The sequence below is a fragment of the Phaenicophaeus curvirostris genome, assembly GCF_032191515.1.
Source record: "Phaenicophaeus curvirostris isolate KB17595 chromosome W unlocalized genomic scaffold, BPBGC_Pcur_1.0 scaffold_34, whole genome shotgun sequence".
Lineage (NCBI taxonomy): Eukaryota > Metazoa > Chordata > Aves > Cuculiformes > Cuculidae > Phaenicophaeus > Phaenicophaeus curvirostris.
Window position 1 is genome coordinate 2,382,735 of NW_027206663.1, and position 18,737 is coordinate 2,401,471.

The 18,737-nt window shown below is 45.7% G+C and overlaps 1 pseudogene; it reads right to left on the reverse strand.

The window, feature by feature from the left end:
• Positions 1 to 7,589: 7,589 nt before the first annotated feature.
• LOC138733786 (uncharacterized) lies at positions 7,590 to 8,516 on the reverse strand (annotated as a pseudogene).
• Between the last annotated feature and the right edge of the window lie 10,221 nt (positions 8,517 to 18,737).

The window sequence follows — 18,737 nt, forward strand, 5'->3', positions numbered from 1 at the left end:
AAGCCTTTTCTTCTCCAGGCTAAACAACCCCAACTCTCTCAAATTGTCCTCATAGAGGAGGTGTTCCAGCCCTCTGATCATCTTAGTGGCCTCCTCTGGACTCACTCCAACAGATCCATGTCCTTCTTGTGCTGAGGACTCCAGAACTGAACACTACTCCAGCTGGGGTCTCACAAGAGCAGAGCAGAGGGGACCCTGCTGGTCGCATTTCTTTTGATGCAGCCCAGGATACGGTTGGCTTCCTGAGCTGCAAGCACACATTGCCGGATCAGGTTGAGCTTCTCATCCACCATCACCCCCAAATCCTTCTCTTCGGGGCTGCTCTCAATCCATTCTCCCCCCAGCCTGTAATTGTGCTTGGGATTGCCTTGACCCAGGTGAAGGACCGTGCACTTGGCCTTGTTGAAATTCATGAGGTTTGCACAGGCCCACCTCTCAAGCCAGTCCAGATCCCTCTGGATGGCATCCCTTCCCTCTAGCACGTCAACTGAGCCACACAGCTTGGTGTCATCAGCAAACTTGCTGAGGGTGCCCTCAATCCCTCTGCCCATGTCTCCAACAAAGATGTTAAACACCGGTCCCAATATCGACCCCTGTGGAATGCCACTCGTCACCGGTTTCCACTTGGACATCGAGCCGTTGATCACAACTCTTTGAGTGTGACCATTCAGCCAATTCCTTATCCACTGAGTGGTCCATCCATCAAATCCATATCTCTCCAATTTAGAGACCAGAATGTTGTATGGAACAGTGTTGAATGTTTTGCACAAGTCCAGGTAGATGATGTTGGCTGTTCTTCCCTTCTCCACCAATGCTGTGGTCCCATCATAGAAGGCTACCAAATTCATCAGGCACGATTTGCCCTTAGTGAAGCCATGTTGGCTGTCACCAATCACCTCCTTATTTTCCATGTGCCTTGGCAGAGTTTCCAGGAGAATTTGCTCCTCTTGCCAGGCACAGAGGTGAGACTGACCGGCCTGTAGTTCTCTGTCTCTTCCTTATTACATTTTTTAGAAATGGGATTTATGTCAGCCTGTAGGAACTTCACCAGACTGCCACGATTTCTCAGATATGATAGATAAGGGCTTAGCAACTTCCTCTGCCAGTTCCTCAGGACCCGTGGATACATCTCATCAGGTCCCATGGACTTGTGCACCTTCAGGTTCCTTAGATGGTCTCAAACCAAATACTCCCCTGCAGTGGGTGGTTCTTCACTTTCCCAGTCCCTGCTTTTGCCTTTTGTGGCTTGGGTGATGTGGCTTGAGCCCTTGCCAGTGAAGACTGAGGCAAAAAAGTCTTTGAATGCCTCAGCCTTCTCCATATCCTGGGCAACCAGATCTCCCTCCCTTTTCCTTCCAGAGGAACCACATTCTGTCTAGTCTTCCTTTTATTGCTGACAGACCTATAGAAGTTTTTCTTGTTGCCCTTGACATCCTTGGCCAGATTTAATTCTGTCTGGGCTTTAGCGTTCCTGACCTGATTTCTGGCTGCTTGGACAATTTCTCTGTATTCCTCCCAGGGTACCTGTCCTTGCTTCCACCCTCTGTAGGCTTCCTCTTTGTGTTTAAGTTGGTCCAGGAGTTCCTTGTTCATCCATGCAGGCCTCCTGGCGTTTTTGCCCGACTTCCACTTTCTTGGGATGCATTGCTCCTGAGCTTGGAGGAGGTGATCCTTGAATACTGACCAGCTTTCTTGCCCCGCACTCTCCAGGACTTTATCCCATGGTACCCTACCAAGCAGATCCCTGAAGAGGACAAAGTCTGCTCTCCTGAAGTGCAGGGAAGTGAGCTTGCTGTGTGCCCTCCTCACTACTATAAGGATCTTGAACTCCACCATTTTATGGTCACTGCAGCCAAGCCTTCCCCTGAGCTTCACATTCCCCATCAGCCCTTCCTTGTTGGTGAGAACAAGGTCCAGCATAGCACTCATCCTCCTTGGCTCTTCTATCATGTGGAGAAGGAAGTTGTCATCAACACATTTCAGGAACCTCCTGGATTGCTTGTGCCCTGATGTGTTGTCCCTTCAACAGATATTGAGGTGGTTGAAGTCCCTCATGAGGATCAGGGCTTGTGAATGTGAGGCTGCACCTATCTGTCCATAGAGGTCCTCATCTGCTCGCTCTGTCTGGTCCTGTGGCCTGTAGTAGACCCCCACTATAATGTAACCTGTCCCTACCTTCCTTTTAATCCTGACCCATAGGCTCTCTGTCAGGTCTTCATCCATCCCCAGGTGGAGCTCTATGCACTCTAGCTGGTCATTGACATAGAGGGCAACATCCCCTCCTCGTCTCCCCTGCCTGTCCTTCCTAAAGAGCCTGCATCCCTCCATACCAACACTCCAATCATAGGATCCAACGCACCATGTCTCTGTGATGCCAATGAGATCATAGCCCTGCAGGAACGCACACATCTGTAACTCCTCTTGTTTATTCCCTATGCTATGTGCGTTTGCATAGAGGCACTTAAGTTAGGTCCCCGATGAAGCTGTCTGACTGGCAGGAGATCCTTTGTGATGCTCTTCAGGTGCTCTCCTGCTGACCTGTGATCCTTCTCCAGGCTCTATTGCTGGCACTGGGATCAAACTGGGATGGATTAGGTTCCTCTCCCCTGACAACTTTAGTTTAAAGCCCTCTTCACAAGCCTGTAATATTGTAATAGTTCCACCCATGTATCAGTTCATGATTTCGTGGTCTCTGCCACCATGTAGCGTCTTAAAGTTCATACTGCAGTCACTTCGGGGGTCTCTGCCTCCATCAGAGGGGCAATCCATCATCTTCCTCATAGTGTCCACTAGCTGATCTCTTCCTTCTTGCGCATGCTCACTTCATCTTGGCTCACAAATGTGGAAATGTTCCTCAATCTGTCTGGTTTCATCTGATTCTTGTACCTGAACAATCAGCGAAACCAGCACTCCTTCCTGCTTCAGTTCCTATATACAAAGACTTCCATAACTCATGTCAGGGTTTTGGTTAATTATTTCAAGGTAGATATACAGCACAATTTGTCAGTAAATTTCCACTGAATCTGGTTTCTCATTATCACTAGTTCTAAATGTGAATGAATCTGATGCCATGAAAAGCCAGACACAATAATCAATGCCAAATTGATTATTAAAAAAGGTATCCTTTAATGCAACAACAGGCATACAGGGGATAGCTCTACCTAATGTGTGTGCAACTTCCAGTACAATTCACAAAGGCTGTATACAGTCAAAGCATACATATTCATCACTTTTCCTGGAACAGGTGTGTCTATTATAATCAGCTCCTGGTGTCACGGTCCACTCATAAGTGGACACATGATGCTTCGTTACATTTATGATTTCAGAGTGCAAATAATTCAATGAGTCAAGGGAGTCAAATTTCAATCTGAACTGGCGCTTTATTAATTGTGCTCATGAAGCGACTTACGATAGGAAGAGACAGAAAACAAGGAAAGAGATGGGGAGAAGAGGGAAGGAAAAGGGGTTTATAGCTACCACCACAGGTCCACAGATGTCCGGCGTCTCTGGGAGTTCCGGTCCAGAAGGCATTCCACTGTTTCAGTCTTTGATGGAGGTGATCCCACGGTGTGGGGGAGAAAGAGGAGCGGGGGGGGGGAAGGGAGGAAAGATTTTTACATTACTTTTTGCTTCACAACCCATTCAACATCGATAAATTTTGGGATGTCTATGTTGGATATGACACTCAAGGACCTTTGTGTAACACTCAAGGACTTTTGTGTGTTGAATGTAGATGACAAAAGTCTCATTTGCTTTATCATTCGTCAATTAAGAATATACAGAATCACAGAATCACAGAATCACAGAATAACCAGGTTGGAAGAGACCCACCGGATCATCGAGTCCAACCGTTCCATACAATATCATGGACAGAGTGATACTGATTAGGGACAGAATCAGGAGAACGACACTAGGGTGACACAGCTTGTTCAGGATGCCCGTAGCAGTAGGCGACCACCCGAAAAGCGTATCCCACCAATTATGTTCTCCATCCCTTGTCACTCTTTTCACAATTTGCTGTAATTTGTCCACACTATGGTGAATTATTATCAGAGTTTTTTGTCCATTTTTCTTAATCTCCTCTAATATTTGGATATAATCTCGATGCTGTAATAATTCCTTTGTTTGAGTTACATTCATTCCAGTAGGTATGGGCATTAACTCATGAATCAATGTGAGGTTAGATTTTAGAATTTGGTGGGAAGTGACTGGAGCTGAGTAGGAAAAGCCACATCCGGTGATTTCAGTAAAATTACAAACACAAAAATTCGTGTGATTATTGGTATAAGCTATTACATTCTCTACTGTTATATTATTACAAGCAGTTCTCTAAGCATATACAACCTTTGCCAATGTAAATTATTACAGTTTTAGGGTCAACCTCAGGACGAACTTCAGAATGGCAAACCTTTTGGTCAGTGTCTAGGCAAAAATCTTGTGTTCTGATGGTGTTACTTTCACAAATAAATCCTATTTGTTCCTGCACAATGCAGGATTCCAGGTCTACTGTTTGCCATTTATCATTCACCTTTTGGGCCCATGCTCTGTGCTCGAAAGGATAGAGTATAGTCTCATTGTGATTCAAGCCTAATGCGAAAGAGGAGCATAATGAGGCTCCCATGATCCAAGAGGAGGTGGTCAGAGCCTTGCTAGCCTGACTGGACAGCTACAAGTCTATGGGGCCGGATGGGATTCACCCAAGGGTATTGAAGGAGCTGGCGGGTGTGCTGGCCAAACCCCTTTCCATCATCTTCCAACAGTCCTGGAAGACTGGGGAAGTCCCACTGGACTGGAGGCTGGCTGATGTTGTGCCCATCTACAAGAAGGGTCGCAGGGAGGACCCAGGAAACTACAGGCCTGTCAGTCTGACCTCAGTGCCAGGGAAAGTCATGGAACAGGTGATCTTGAGTGCTATCATGAAGCACATGCAAGAGAACCGGGTGATCATGCCAAGTCAACACGGGTTCACGAAAGGCAGGTCTTGCCAAACTAACCTGATCGCCTTCTATGTCAAAGTCACTCGGCTGCTGGATGAGGGAAAGGCTGTGGATGTGGTCTTCCTGGACTTCAGCAAAGCCTTTGACACAGTTTCTCACAGCATTCTGCTTGAGAAACTGTCAGCCTCCGGCCTGGACAGGCGCACACTCTCCTGGGTGGAAAACTGGTTGGATGGCCGGGCCCAGAGAGTGGTGGTAAATGGTGTGAAATCCAGCTGGAGGCCAGTGACAAGTGGGGTTCCCCAGGGCTCAGTGCTGGGTCCAGCCCTGTTCAATGTCTTCATCAATGACCTGGATGAAGGCATCGAGTGCACCCTGAGCAAGTTTGCGGACGACACTAAGCTGGGTGGAAGTGTCGATCTGCTGGAGGGTCGGGAGGCTCTGCAAAGGGATCTGAACAGGCTGGACCGCTGGGCTGAGTCCAATGGCATGAGGTTTAACAAGGCCAAATGCCGGGTCCTGCACTTGGGGCACAACAACCCTATGCAGTGCTACAGACTAGGAGAAGTCTGTCTAGAAAGCTGCCTGGAGGAGAGGGACCTGGGGGTGTTGGTTGACACCCGACTGAATATGAGCCAGCAGTGTGCCCAGGTGGCCAAGAAGGCCAATGGCATCTTGGCTTGTATCAGAAACGGTGTGACCAGCAGGTCCAGGGAGGTTATCCTCCCTCTGTACTCGGCACTGGTGAGACCGCTCCTCGAATACTGTGTTCAGTTCTGGGCCCCTCACCATAAGAAGGATGTTGAGGCTCTGGAGAGAGTCCAGAGAAGAGCAACAAAGCTGGTGAAGGGGCTGGAGAACAGGCCTTATGAGGAACGGCTGAGAGAGCTGGGGTTGTTTAGCCTGGAGAAGAGGAGGCTGAGGGGAGACCTCATTGCTCTCTACAACTACCTGAAAGGAGGTTGTAGAGAGGAGGGTGCAGGCCTCTTCTCCCAAGTGACAGGGGACAGGACAAGAGGGAATGGCCTCAAGCTCCGCCAGGGGAGGTTTAGGCTAGATGTTAGGAAAAAATTCTTTACGGAAAGGGTCATTGGGCACTGGAACAGGCTGCCCAGGGAGGTGGTTGAGTCGCCTTCCCTGGAGGTGTTTAAGGCACGGGTGGATGAGGTGCTGAGGGATATGGTTTAGTGTTTGATGGGAACGGTTGGACTCGATGATCCGGTGGGTCTCTTCCAACCTGGTTATTCTGTGATTCTGTGAAAACAGGATAAATCAAAGATACTGAAGCGCTGTGAATGGTTAACACGTAAGCTGTGACAGTGTTCTTAATAGGATCATAGGTAAAATTTACTAACTTCCACCAAGATTGGAGGTTCTTTTCAAAATCATTAGCATTATCCCAAATTATTTTTCAGATTTCTGTAGGAAAAATACCTTCTTCACCTTCTCTAATAATTGTTGCGGCCACTGATTGCATCCACAATTGAGCCTGGATGCAACTGAGAGCCAAAGAGATATTACTTTGGGCTACACCGAATGTGTCTAGAATTAGTTCATGATCTTTTACATTCACCTTTTCCCATTTTGGTAATACGTTGGACAGCAGCCACTGATGCATTCCCAAAGCCGAAAGGGAAGATTGTAAAGGCTGTTGTATTTTTGCCGAATCAAAAGTTGTAGCAGCCAATTTGTTTAATAATACCTCTGAATCAATTCTGTTCAGAACCCCCAATCCAGTTCCCAAAACACGAGTCAGGTCTCTCGATATTTGTCTTCAAGAAGATCTACGTAGCCAGGTGGTCCATCCCTCATAAGAGGTGTGTAAGAAGGGAGAACAGGCAGGTTGAATTTCTGAAACATTATTTTGCATCAACAATTCAAACCTTTTGAGAGACCATTCTGGTTTAAATAACATTTGTTGTTGGCCGGTGTTACCAACTACAAATGGTTCAACCTCATAAATCATTGGTCGAAGTGTTGATTTGGGAGGAACCGTAGGTGTTAAAACTTCTATTATTAATTCCCCCCATGTCTGGTATTATTTTTTAACCAACAGTCTAAATTTTGGATTCTACATGGTTGAATAAGGTCATGTGATCCAATACCATAGCTGTTTGCTGGCTCAACGAGGGATTCAGCCATTAATTGGCGCACACCACAGAGAACCATAGTGAAATTGAGCCAGCAATCACCTTGTTCTTTCTTACAAGATTTGGTAACTTCTACATTAACGTCACTCGGGTTCAAGGAAGTATTGTTGCCAGTAAATTTCTGGCGGCAACACAAAGTAAACATATTTTGCCTAATATATTTCCAGTTCTTAGTAGGACATATTTCTTTTCAAATGCCAGGATGAATTTTGGATGTCGTATTGAAATCTAAAAAATTGCTAACAACTGTAATAAAAGAGACCTTTTCTAGTTGAAAACCAAGTTCTACTTTTCTGCACCCCACCTGAATCTTTCCATAGGAGGTGTAATACAGCAAAGCATGAACAACCCAGTCAAAATTTTGTAAGCCATTTTCAGATTTAAGCTTTCAATTTTTATTTATGTTTCTTCTATAAAAATTTTCTATGTCCCACGGGGTTCTCCTGCAAAAATAAAAAATAAAACTTACCCTTTTCAGGCAAAAAGAGTTAAAATGATGGTATTATCCACCAGGTAAACCATCCATTAAATCCTTAGGAATTCCTTTTTTACGCCCTAAATGCCACCAATTAACTCCAACCAAAATGGGTTTAGATTGTGACTGTTCTTCAGCAACATCTGCAGTTTTACTGGGATGGGGGAGTGCATTTTGAACTCTTACTTGTGCTACCTCTCCCCATGTCCAGACTTTAGATCTAGGATAAGGTCTGTTACCTAGTGCATCTGGTGTTGAAAAGTCAGAGGAATTAGTGTAAGAGTCTGTGCTGGTACTGCCTGCATTTCTGTTATTGTCACCTCTGCGCATAAAACCCTCCAACCTCTCCACAGGACCCATTGACGCTATGGTTCTCTGGAGACTTATCCCCATGGATTTAAGTGATTCGGGTAGTCACCTTATCAAGGGAGTCATAATTTCAGGGTTAGTGGGCAACATCGCTGGTGATTCACATCCAGGAATGAATTTTCTCTCATGTATCATTTGCAGGCAAGCAGCTTTGTGTACACTTTCTAGTAATTGGTCAGCTGTGCCTGTTATTGCCAAGGGGTCTCCCCTATCCAGAGGGTTTAACTCCCCAGCCCAGTAAGCAGCACGCTGAGTTAAGGACCATGGGGCCCGGCGATCACCTGTTGTTAAGAAAACGCTGTGGCCCCAATAACCCTCAGCCTCCTTTTCACTCAATTGAATTTGATCACCACCAGTTAAAGATACACGCCACACATATTCTGTTTCAGATTCTTTGATAAGATGCCCATACTCCTTTTTCAACTTTGCCAGTTCAGTGGAAGAATAGGGCATTTCCTGGATGGTCATATCGGGGTCTGTGTCTTCCTCATTAAGACAAGAATATTCAGTTTTGATTAAGGGTCTTAAATGAGGGGGATTTTTATCAAGTTTTCTTATTTCTTCCAATTCCTTCTGTGGATACATCAGGCTAATTTGATGGATAACTTTTTTTCCTCAGATCCCGATGAAACTATATCCTGTGAACTAGTGTTCTGTGGATTAGTGGTACTGATAATACAATTTACTTCAAGAACAAGTCTTAATGAATGGTTTTCTTTTTCCTTTAATTATTTTTCCTTTTTCTCCAGTTCTTTTTCCAGATTGGAAATTGTCATTTGGTGACAGTGCACCAAGCTTTCTAAGGTCTCTAATTCCTTTTCCTGACTGGAAATTGTCCTTTGGTGACAGTGTACCAGGTTTTCTAAGGATTCTATGATTTTTTTCTTCATCACTACACTGCCTAAGACGGTCGTTAATGGCTGCAACCAAGCTGGCACCCAAAACAGCGCAGACTATTGCCCTATTTTGTCTTGGTAGAAAGAACGTAACCTTAGCCTCATTCCGCAATAAAGAAATTCAGTCCATTATACTCTGCAAATCTTTCCAATTCTCTCGAGCCCAGTCTTCCCCAATAGGAGAGGGTCGAGCACCATATTTAGCCAAGAATGCAAAAAATGTATCTCTATCCTTAACTAACTGAAAAATCTCTATTCTCTTGTTTTCCTGTCATCTTTTCCCCATCCAGGGACTCTAAACCAAAACAATCTCAAAAACAATATCAACAGCAACTGTAAAAATCAACTCAAATTCACTTGAGAAAGCCAGTCACCAACACGGTGTCATCCTATCAGGGTTAGCAATCAGCACCATTGGATAGGGTTGTTGGGGAACTAAGCACCTGTTATACATTAGCTGGAGGAAAATCACGTTTTGTAAACTTTCAGTCAAGTGATTAAAGGTCAGAGTTTCAATACACACTGGGTCCCTCTGTCACCAAAATTGGGAAAGAAACTCCTTAACACCAATTGGGGTCTTGAGAAGCAGGCATTCTTTAATATGGTGCCAGATACACGGGGGATTTGATCTGCCTAGCGTGTATGCTGATGGTTATGAGAAACAGTTTTTTATACATTGGACTTATACGTATGTATTATATTTTTCACAAAAATCATGCATATTAATCACATTTCCCAATACTAATTATAATCGGTGTCCTTCCCCTTGTGCATGCTCCCCACAGTCCTTTACTGAGTCTGAGGTCTGCAAAGCAGCTCCCTGCCCTATTTCATTGGCATCTGGCCCCCTTTGAAGTTTCCATATAAGGTTCAAACTAAGGGTTATCTTGGCCTCTATCTTTTTTGGCTCCTGAAGTACTGGCCAGTACTGGTCTTCTGCAGTCTTCAATGCCTTTTCCCATTGTTCTGTTCTTCAAATGTCACAGAAGGAGAGGACTTAACCGTTCGTTAGTTCCCAAGATTAGATTATATATTAGTACAGACACTGCATTCTACATAGCAGCTTATATTGGTTTGCTCAGGGGTATAACATCTCCTTTCCAAGGGGTCTAAACTTCCTGCCCAAAATGCTGCTCACTGGGCTAGTGACCATGGATCTCTTGGGTCATCTGTGACTAGATAAGTTCCTGGACACCAGTACCCTTGTGATTGGTCTTCTGATAGCGCGATTCGATCGCCATCAGTCAGTGACATTCTCCATATGTACTCCATCTCAGTTTCTTGAGATAACCTGGTGTATTTTTCCTGGATCTTTGCTGATTCAGTAGCCGAATATGGCACCATGTGGGTGGTGGTTTGTGGAGCACCCCTGCCTCGACCATTATCGATAGTTTCAGACTTAATCAGGGGTCATCATCACCTTCTCAGGGTAAAATATTTTTCAAGAAGGCATGAAAACAATAACAGTGGTCACGAGGAGCTTGGAAGGAGAAAAACTGCTGTGTAAATTTTTATGAAGGACTTGCAGGACTGTTGCTGACATTTCACTAAGGTAGGAAGATGAGCTTGTAACAATAAACTTGGTCTTAGCTTGAAATGAAAGCAGAGTCCGTGTGTGTGTGTTAATACGCCACGATAGAAGGGTCGGAGACCTTTTTTCTTGGCCGGTTGTGCCAACTTGAGAATCCCAGTTCACTATCTGGGACAGAATCTAAATCCATTTGATAGGAGAATGCTTGTTCCCTTTCTTCTAATTCAGACTGCAAGGCCCTCTCTTGGCCTAATGCACCCAACAAAGCCACGTGGAGTTTTTGCATGGTGCTATGTTCCATGGTCCTGTAGGACCTTTACTATATCTTGCAATTATTTGATTGTTTCTTGCTCTGCATATTTAGTCAGATGCCTATTCTGATTGCCATTAGTGCTGTTCCTAGCACAGAGCACATCATAGCCTTTCCTTTTCCTGACCATGAGTTTTTATTTTTGGCAAGAAATGTGATTCTTTCCGCCACAGCTTTTGGGTCATGCCAGTTATTATGGGCCCAAGTCATTTCCAGTGGAGAGGGGCATGCATTGTACTCATTTAACTTTTCAACTACAGGGGAGCAGTCAAGCACCAGCATTTCCCGGGCAGCCATAGATTGCTACTGCTTAGATCTCTCCTGGCTTATTTCTGAGATGTCTCTTCCTGGCTCTCCTCACCCACGTTTATTGGGTAGAAAGTCAGTATTCCAAGGACATTCTAATGCTGGGGGCATCCTGTCACTGCTGACGCCAATTAAAATCTTTCATTACCGAAAGGGGAGAGGAGACTAAAGCCTGTTAATTCCCCCATGGTTAGAGATGCAGTGGAAAAACACCGAAGGCCCATAAACACGAAACAATTTAGTGCTAATATGTGCCATGCCCACACTACTTAATTACACAGGTAAAAATATGTGGCTCCAAACAGAATACTATGATAGGCTGTGTGTTAATCAAAAAGGAGGAAAAGAGAGGAGGCCATGCGCTAATCCAAAAAGAGAAAAAGAGAGGGAAAAAGAGATAAAGTACAGCAGTCTTGGTTCCAACGTTGATCCAGCTGATGGGGGTTGGGGTGGGTGTCAGTTCGTAGCAGCATCCCACCTGAAGCTCCCCAATGCTGGTATATCCTTCCCCTTTTATAGCTGCAAGAGTTCTGCTGCCCAAAGGAGAATTGTTTAGCGGTTTAGGGGTGTTTGAGACAGGTAAGACCAAGATAGCCTCACCTTTTGTCCTTATCTCTGGCTGCTAAGTACTCCCTGGGGGCACATCCTCTTCCTGTAATCAGTCCTTTTGTCTCAAAGAATTAAAGTCTGATAAGGCTGCCAGGGTCCCAGTTCTCTTCCTGGGCTCCTACACCACTTCATTGCTGCTTTTCATCAATGCTTTGTTAATCTCTGATCCTGGACAGCTTGGAGTCAGACAGAATGTATATTATTTATTTCTATTTATATCATTTCTATTTATAAAGAAAAACTATTAAAGGGATTATTAATTTTTTTTTTTTACTAGGCATGTGCTGGCAAGTCAAAGAACAAAAAAAAAACCAACCCTACACCTTCCCCATGTTAAACACAGAGGAAAGATATTATTATAAACAAATGAGAAATCAGCATTTTGTTAGAATTTAAATGTTTGCTAATAAACTGAACATTTTTTTCCGTAGGCCAAGTAACTTACAACTATTTTTCAAATTACTGGATTCAAACTGCGACAAATATGCTTATTTTCCATATTTGCTCTAAATGCATTATGGCAAGAATGAAATTTCTGTGATTTCACTGCTAAATTACAGATACCAGAATAGAGAAATTTGGGGTTGTATTTCTTTGGGCATGTAGATAGCTTTTAGACTGCCATTTAAATTTTTTTCCAGCAAGAAATGGAATTTCCTAAAGTGTGATCATTATTTCAGAGTCAATGGTGTTATAAACACACTCTGGAAACTAAAATTACGAGAGTCTTTTATTGTGGAATAAAGTCAGCAAAGCAAGGTATACAGCGCTGGGCGCGTGACTGAGGCAGGGCTGTGTCTAGCCAGAGGCCCACCCGGTCCAGGCTCCCCTCCTCTTTTATACATTTCTTTTTGGTGCAAAAGTAATTGCTCATCTGACCTCCATCAGCACGTGTTGGGGTGGTCTTGCATGTGTCTTGCGAGAGGGATCCGGTAGGCTGAGGAAGGTGGGGGGGTAGGGCACACAGCACCCGCTACTGCAAAACTGCCCCTCTGCTGAACCCAGCACCACAGACAAGCTGGAACCACCAAAGAAAGAAGACATGCCACCCCATGACTTAAGCATTTGTCCTAAACTCAGGTACAGCGATCAGGACCAATACATTTGGATCTCCACCCCGCTTGACCCTCCTCTAATATTTGATCTAATATTTGGCTTGAAAATATAACAATCCACTAAATCTAACCCATCCCATGTCTGAATTTTTAATTCCACCACTTTTCTTTCCAACATTTTTCTAACTCATAGAATCATAGAATAACCAGGTTGGAAGAGACCCACCGGATCATCGAGTCCAACCATTCCTATCAAACACTAAACCATGTCCCTTAGCACCTCGTCCACCCGTGCCTTAAACACCTCCAGGGAAGGTGAATCAACCACATCCCTGGGCAGCCTGCTCCAGTGCCCAATGACCCTTTCTGTGAAAAATTTTTTCCTAATGTCCAGCCTAAACCTCCCCTGGCGGAGCTTGAGGCCATTCCCTCTTGTCCTGTCCCCTGTCACTTGGGAGAAGAAGCCAGCTCCCTGCTCTCCACAACCTCCTTTCAGGTAGTTGTAGAGAGCAATGAGGTCTCCCCTCAGCCTCCTCTTCTCCAGGCTAAACAACCCCAACTCTCTCAGCCGTTCCTCATAAGGCCTGTTCTCCAGCCCCTTCACCAGCTTCGTTGCTCTTCTCTGGACTCGCTCCAGAGCCTCAACATCCTTCTTGTGGTGAGGGACCCAGAAGTGAACACAGTATTCGAGGAGCGGTCTCACCAGTGCCGAGTACAGAGGGAGAATAACCTCCCTGGACCTGCTGGTCACGTCGTTTCTGATACAAGCCAAGATGCCATTGGCCTTCTTGGCCACCTGGGCACACTGCTGGCTCATGTTCAGTCGGCTGTCAGCCAACACCCCCAGGTCCCTCTCCTCCAGGCAGCTTTCTAGACAGACTTCTCCTCATCTGCAGCACTGCATAGGGTTGTTGTGCCCCAAGTGCAGGACCCGGCATTTGGCCTTGTTAAACCTCACGTCATTGGACTCAGCCCAGCGGTCCAGCCTGTTCAGATCCCTTTGCAGAGCCTCCCTACCCTTGCAGCAGATCGACACTTCCACCCAGCTTAGTGTCGTCTGCAAACTTGCTAAGGGTGCACTCAATGCCTTCATCCAGGTCATTGACAAAGACACTGAACAGGGCTGGACCCAGCACTGAGCCCTGGGGAACCCCACTTGTCACTGGCCTCCAGCTGGATTTCACACCATTTACCACCACTCTCTGGGCCCGGCCATCCAACCAGTTTTCCACCCAGGAGAGTGTGCGCCTGTCCAGGCCAGAGGCTGACAGTTTCTCAAGCAGAATGCTGTGAGAAACTGTGTCAAAGGCTTTTCTGAAGTCCAGGAAGACCACATCCACCGCCTTTCCCTCATCCAGCAGCCGAGTCACTTCGTCATAGAAGGAGATCAGGTTTGTTTGGCAAGACCTGCCTTTTGTGAACCCATGTTGACTGGGCCTGATCACCCAGTTCTCTTGCATGTGCTTCATGATAGCACTCAAGATCACCTGTTCCATGACTTTCCCCGGCACTGAGGTCAGACTGACAGGCCTGTAGTTCCCTGGGTCCTCCCTGCGGCCCTTTTTGTAGATGGGCACAACATCAGCCAGCCTCCAGTCCAGTGGGACTTCCCCAGTCTTCCAGGACTGTTGGAAGATGATGGAAAGGGGTTTAGCCAGCACATCCGCCAGCTCCTTCAATACCCTTGGATGAATCCCATCCGGCCCCATAGACTTGTGGATGTCCAGTTGGGCTAGCAAGGCTCTGACCACCTCCTCTTGGATCACGGGAGCCTCATTTTGCTCCTCTAGCTCCTGGGTTTGTACACAGACGGAACAACTTCCTTTACAATTAAAGACTGAGGCAAAGAAGGCATTAAGTACCTCAGCCTTTTCCTCATCCCCTGTCACTGTTGTTCCTTCTGCGTCCAATAGGGACTGTATGTTCTCCCTAGTCCGCCTTTTATTATTTATATATTGATAGAAGGATTTTTTGTTATCTTTCACAGACTTTGCCAATCTGATTTCTAGTTGAGACTTAGCCCTCCTGATTTTTTCTCTTTACAATCTCACTTCCCTCCTGTAGTCCACCCAAGAGGCCTGTCCCCTCTTCCAGAGCCCATAAACATTTCTCTTCTTCTTGATATCACTCAAGATCTCTCTGTTCAACCAAGCTGGTTTTCTCCCATGCCGGCTTTTCTTCCGGAACATGGGGATGGCTTTCTCCTGAGCTGCTAGGATTTCCTTTTTGAAGAGCTCCCAGCCCTCCTGGGCTCCCTTGCCCTTAAGGACTGTCTCCCATGAGACTTCGCCAACCAGCCTTCTGAAGAGATCAAAGTCTGCCCTCTGGAAATTTAATGCTATCGTCTTGCTAACCACCCTCTTCACTTCACCTAGAACACAAAATTTTATCATCTCATGGTCACTTAGTCCTAGGCGTCCACCTACTGCCACATCCCCCACAAGGCCTTCTCTGTTCACAAACAGCAGGTCCAGGAGGGCACCCTCCCTTCTTGGTTCATTCACCAGCTGTGCAAGGAAGTTGTCTCCCACGCACTCCAGGAACCTCCTGGACTGCTTCCTTTCTGCTCTATTGTACTTCCAGCAGGTATCTGGAAGATTGAAGTCTCCCCCAAGAACAAGAGGCATCTACCTAGAGATTAACCCCAGCTGTTTATAGAAGAGCTCATCAGCTGCTTCTCCTTGGCTGGGTGGTCTGTAACAGACTCCCATCACAAAATCTACCTTCTTGTGGGCTCCTCTGATTTTAACCCACAGGCACTCAATCTCCTCATCACCACAATCCATCTCAACAGTGTCCAAGTCCTCCCTTACAAAGAGGGCTACCCGGCCTCCTCTCCTACCCTTCCTATCTTGCCTGAAGAGTTTGTGCCCCACCATAGCTGCACTCCAGTTATATGAGTCATCCCACCACGTTTCTGTGATGGCAACGTCATCATAGGCTCCTTGCCCTACGACAGCTTCCAGCTCTTCCTTCTTATTCCCCATGCTGCGTGCATTGGTGTAAATGCACTTCAGCTGAGCTGCCGAGCCTTCAGCCCTCCTAGAGGGAACAGAGTTCATTCCCAATTGCCTGGTTGTAGGAATCAGTGATAGCAAGGTAGACCTGTTGGATGGGGCAGCGTGTGGGGTTTTGGAGGTTAACCAACCAAATGTTGCTGCTGCTGATTGCGAGTGCGTGGACAATAGGCCTGGGCCAATCAGGTTGCTATGAGAAGCGCGTGGACAGATGAGCAAAGGTATATAAACCTGTAAGTTCCAAGAATAAAGGTCTCTGCTTTCACATCTTTCTGGAGTCCGTCTCGTCGTTTCATTCCCGCAAAATGGTGACCCCGATTTGATAGGGTATTTCAACGCGATCAGCGTCCGGTGGGAATCTCAGCTCCGACAGGATCATCGGCAGGACCGACTGACTCCTCACACATTCCCGGGCATCACCGTCAAGATGACAGGTGAGGAGCTGAGTAATCATGGGGCAGGGTGCATCAACAGAGCAAGAGGCAATAGTTAAGTTACTGCTCCAATTCCTTCAAAAGAGAGGAATCAAATATGATGAGACTAATTTACGCATTTTGCTGAAATGGCTTCGCAACAATGGAGCCCCCTCAGATGGTGCCCTAGTATTCCGACCAAAAACATGGACAGAAGCGGGCAATTTAATCTGGGAGGCGGCTTCCCGTGGTGATCCTAATGCTACCTCTATAATGACAACTTTAGTTAGTAAACTTAAGTTTAGTTAAAAGTTTAGTTACGGACACAATTGCTGCTTGGGACCCGAAAAGGCTCCAAGATTCCAACTCTAACGGCCTATCAGAGGCAGAACAATCCTTAATTGATCTAATCCAACAGACACCCAGACACCGAGGGCATCGCCTGTGCTCCCGCCCCCTAATTTTAACCCCTTAGATGACTCAGAGTCGACACCCAAAAATCCTGCCCGTAACTGGGAGAAGATAAAGCATGATGCATTAGCAGATGGCCATGCTCTTCCCTCTGCATTCCCAGTTATCGTACGCCAGAATGCACCCAATGAGTGGCCTCCTTTTAACTGGGACGTGATAAAGGAGCTGAGGAAAACTGTTACCACGTGGGGACTCACCACTCCCTATGCTCAATCCCTTTTGGAGAATGTGTTGTTAGGCAATGTAATTACACCTTTTGACTATAAACAGCTCGCTACAATGATCCTGACTCCCACTCAAAAGTTACTGTGGCAACAAGAGTGGGGGACATTTTGTGAAGCGGCAGCCTTGCAAAACCTCGACTGGCCAAGCGCCTCTGCTGCAGAGCTGGCTCCGGCTCGGGGTGCAGGCCGGGCCTGCGGGTGGGCGGCGCCGGATCCTCCGCAGCCGCCGCCGCCCCGGGGCTGCTGCCGCTCGGCAAGAACTACACCGTGCAAGTGAACAAAACACTGCAGACCGTCCTCGCCCAGCTCTTCCCTGGATACGGCAATGAACGGTGACTCCGTAAAGGACTTCTAATTTTCTTTTGTTCAAACTTAACGTGGAAAACAGAACAACCTGTATGGATGGACCAATGGCCCCTATCGACAGAAAAATTAGCCGCCCTAGAACAGTTGATAGCAGAACAAGAAGAACAGGGACACATTATCCCTTCAACCAGCCCTTGGAACACACCTGTGTTTGTAATCAAAAAGAAATCAGGCAAGTGGAGGCTCTTACACAACCTCCGAGCAATCAACAATATTTTGGAAGATATGGAACCGCTTCAGCCTGGTCTTCCATCACCGACAATGATACCGAAACAATGGGACATTATTATTATTGATTTAAAGGACTGTTTTTTCACTATTCCATTACATCCAAAGGATAGTAAAAGATTTGCATTTTCTATCCCAACAATCAATAAAAGTCAACCACAGCGTCGTTATCAATGGACTGTACTGCCACAAGGAACGAAAAACTCTCCAACCATCTGTCAAGCATACGTGGCACTAGCTCTGCAACCTTTTCGACAAAAATATCCGCAATTAATATGTTACCATTACATGGATGACATCCTCATTGCAGGGCAAGAGACAGAAACACTCATGGCCAGTATGCATGACCTTAGAGCCTTTTTGCAAAACCGAGGATTGCAAATTGCACCAGAAAAAATCCAAACAATGGCACCCTGGAAATATCTCGGAAACATTATTTTTGACCATTCTGTCCAACCACAGCAAGTTCAGCTGAACAAAAACGTCAAGACTCTAAATGATGTTCAGCAACTTGTCGGGAACATCAACTGGATACGTACTACAGCAGGAATTTCAAATGAGTTAATGCAACCTTTATTTGAATTATTAACAGGATCTACAGAACTTACAGCACCACGAGAGCTGACAGCCGAAGCGCACAAAGCAATTGAACAAATTGAACAACTTATCTCCCAGCGACAAGTTTATCGATACGACCCTAATTTACCATTTAACATCTATTTATGTAATCAACCCTCACAACCAATAGCCATTATTGGTCAGTGGGATCAACATCAATCGGACCCTCTTCGAATAATTGAATGGATCTTTTTACCACACCAACCACACAAAACTTTAGTCACTCGCATAGAAACGTTTGCTCTTTTAATAAAAAAGGGGCGAACTCGACTTATGGAACTCAGTGGACAAAGCCCAGCAACAATATATTTGCCAATAACAACAGATTATTTGCAATGGAGCATTCAAAACAGCTTTGAATTACAGGCATCGCTAGAAGACTTTACCGGACAAGTAAATAACCATTTACCCTCTCATAAATTATTTACGTTTTGTCAACAAATAGAGATTCTCGAAAAACCATTGTATCAAGACCAGCCAGTCCAAGGCTTAACTGTCTTTACAGATGGTTCAGGGAAAACAGGCCGGGCAGTGGTTACTTGGTATAGTGATAACGCCTGGCATGAAAAAATGACTACAACTGAAGGATCACCACAACTGGCAGAATTAGCAGCCGTCATTTTAGCTTTTGAAACGTGGCAACAGATACCACTTAATGTGGTATCAGATTCTATTTCTGTTGTTGGTTTAGTTTGACGAATGGAAAGAGCGTATCTGAAACGTGTTATCTGAATCATTGGTTTTGTTGTTAAAACATTTGTG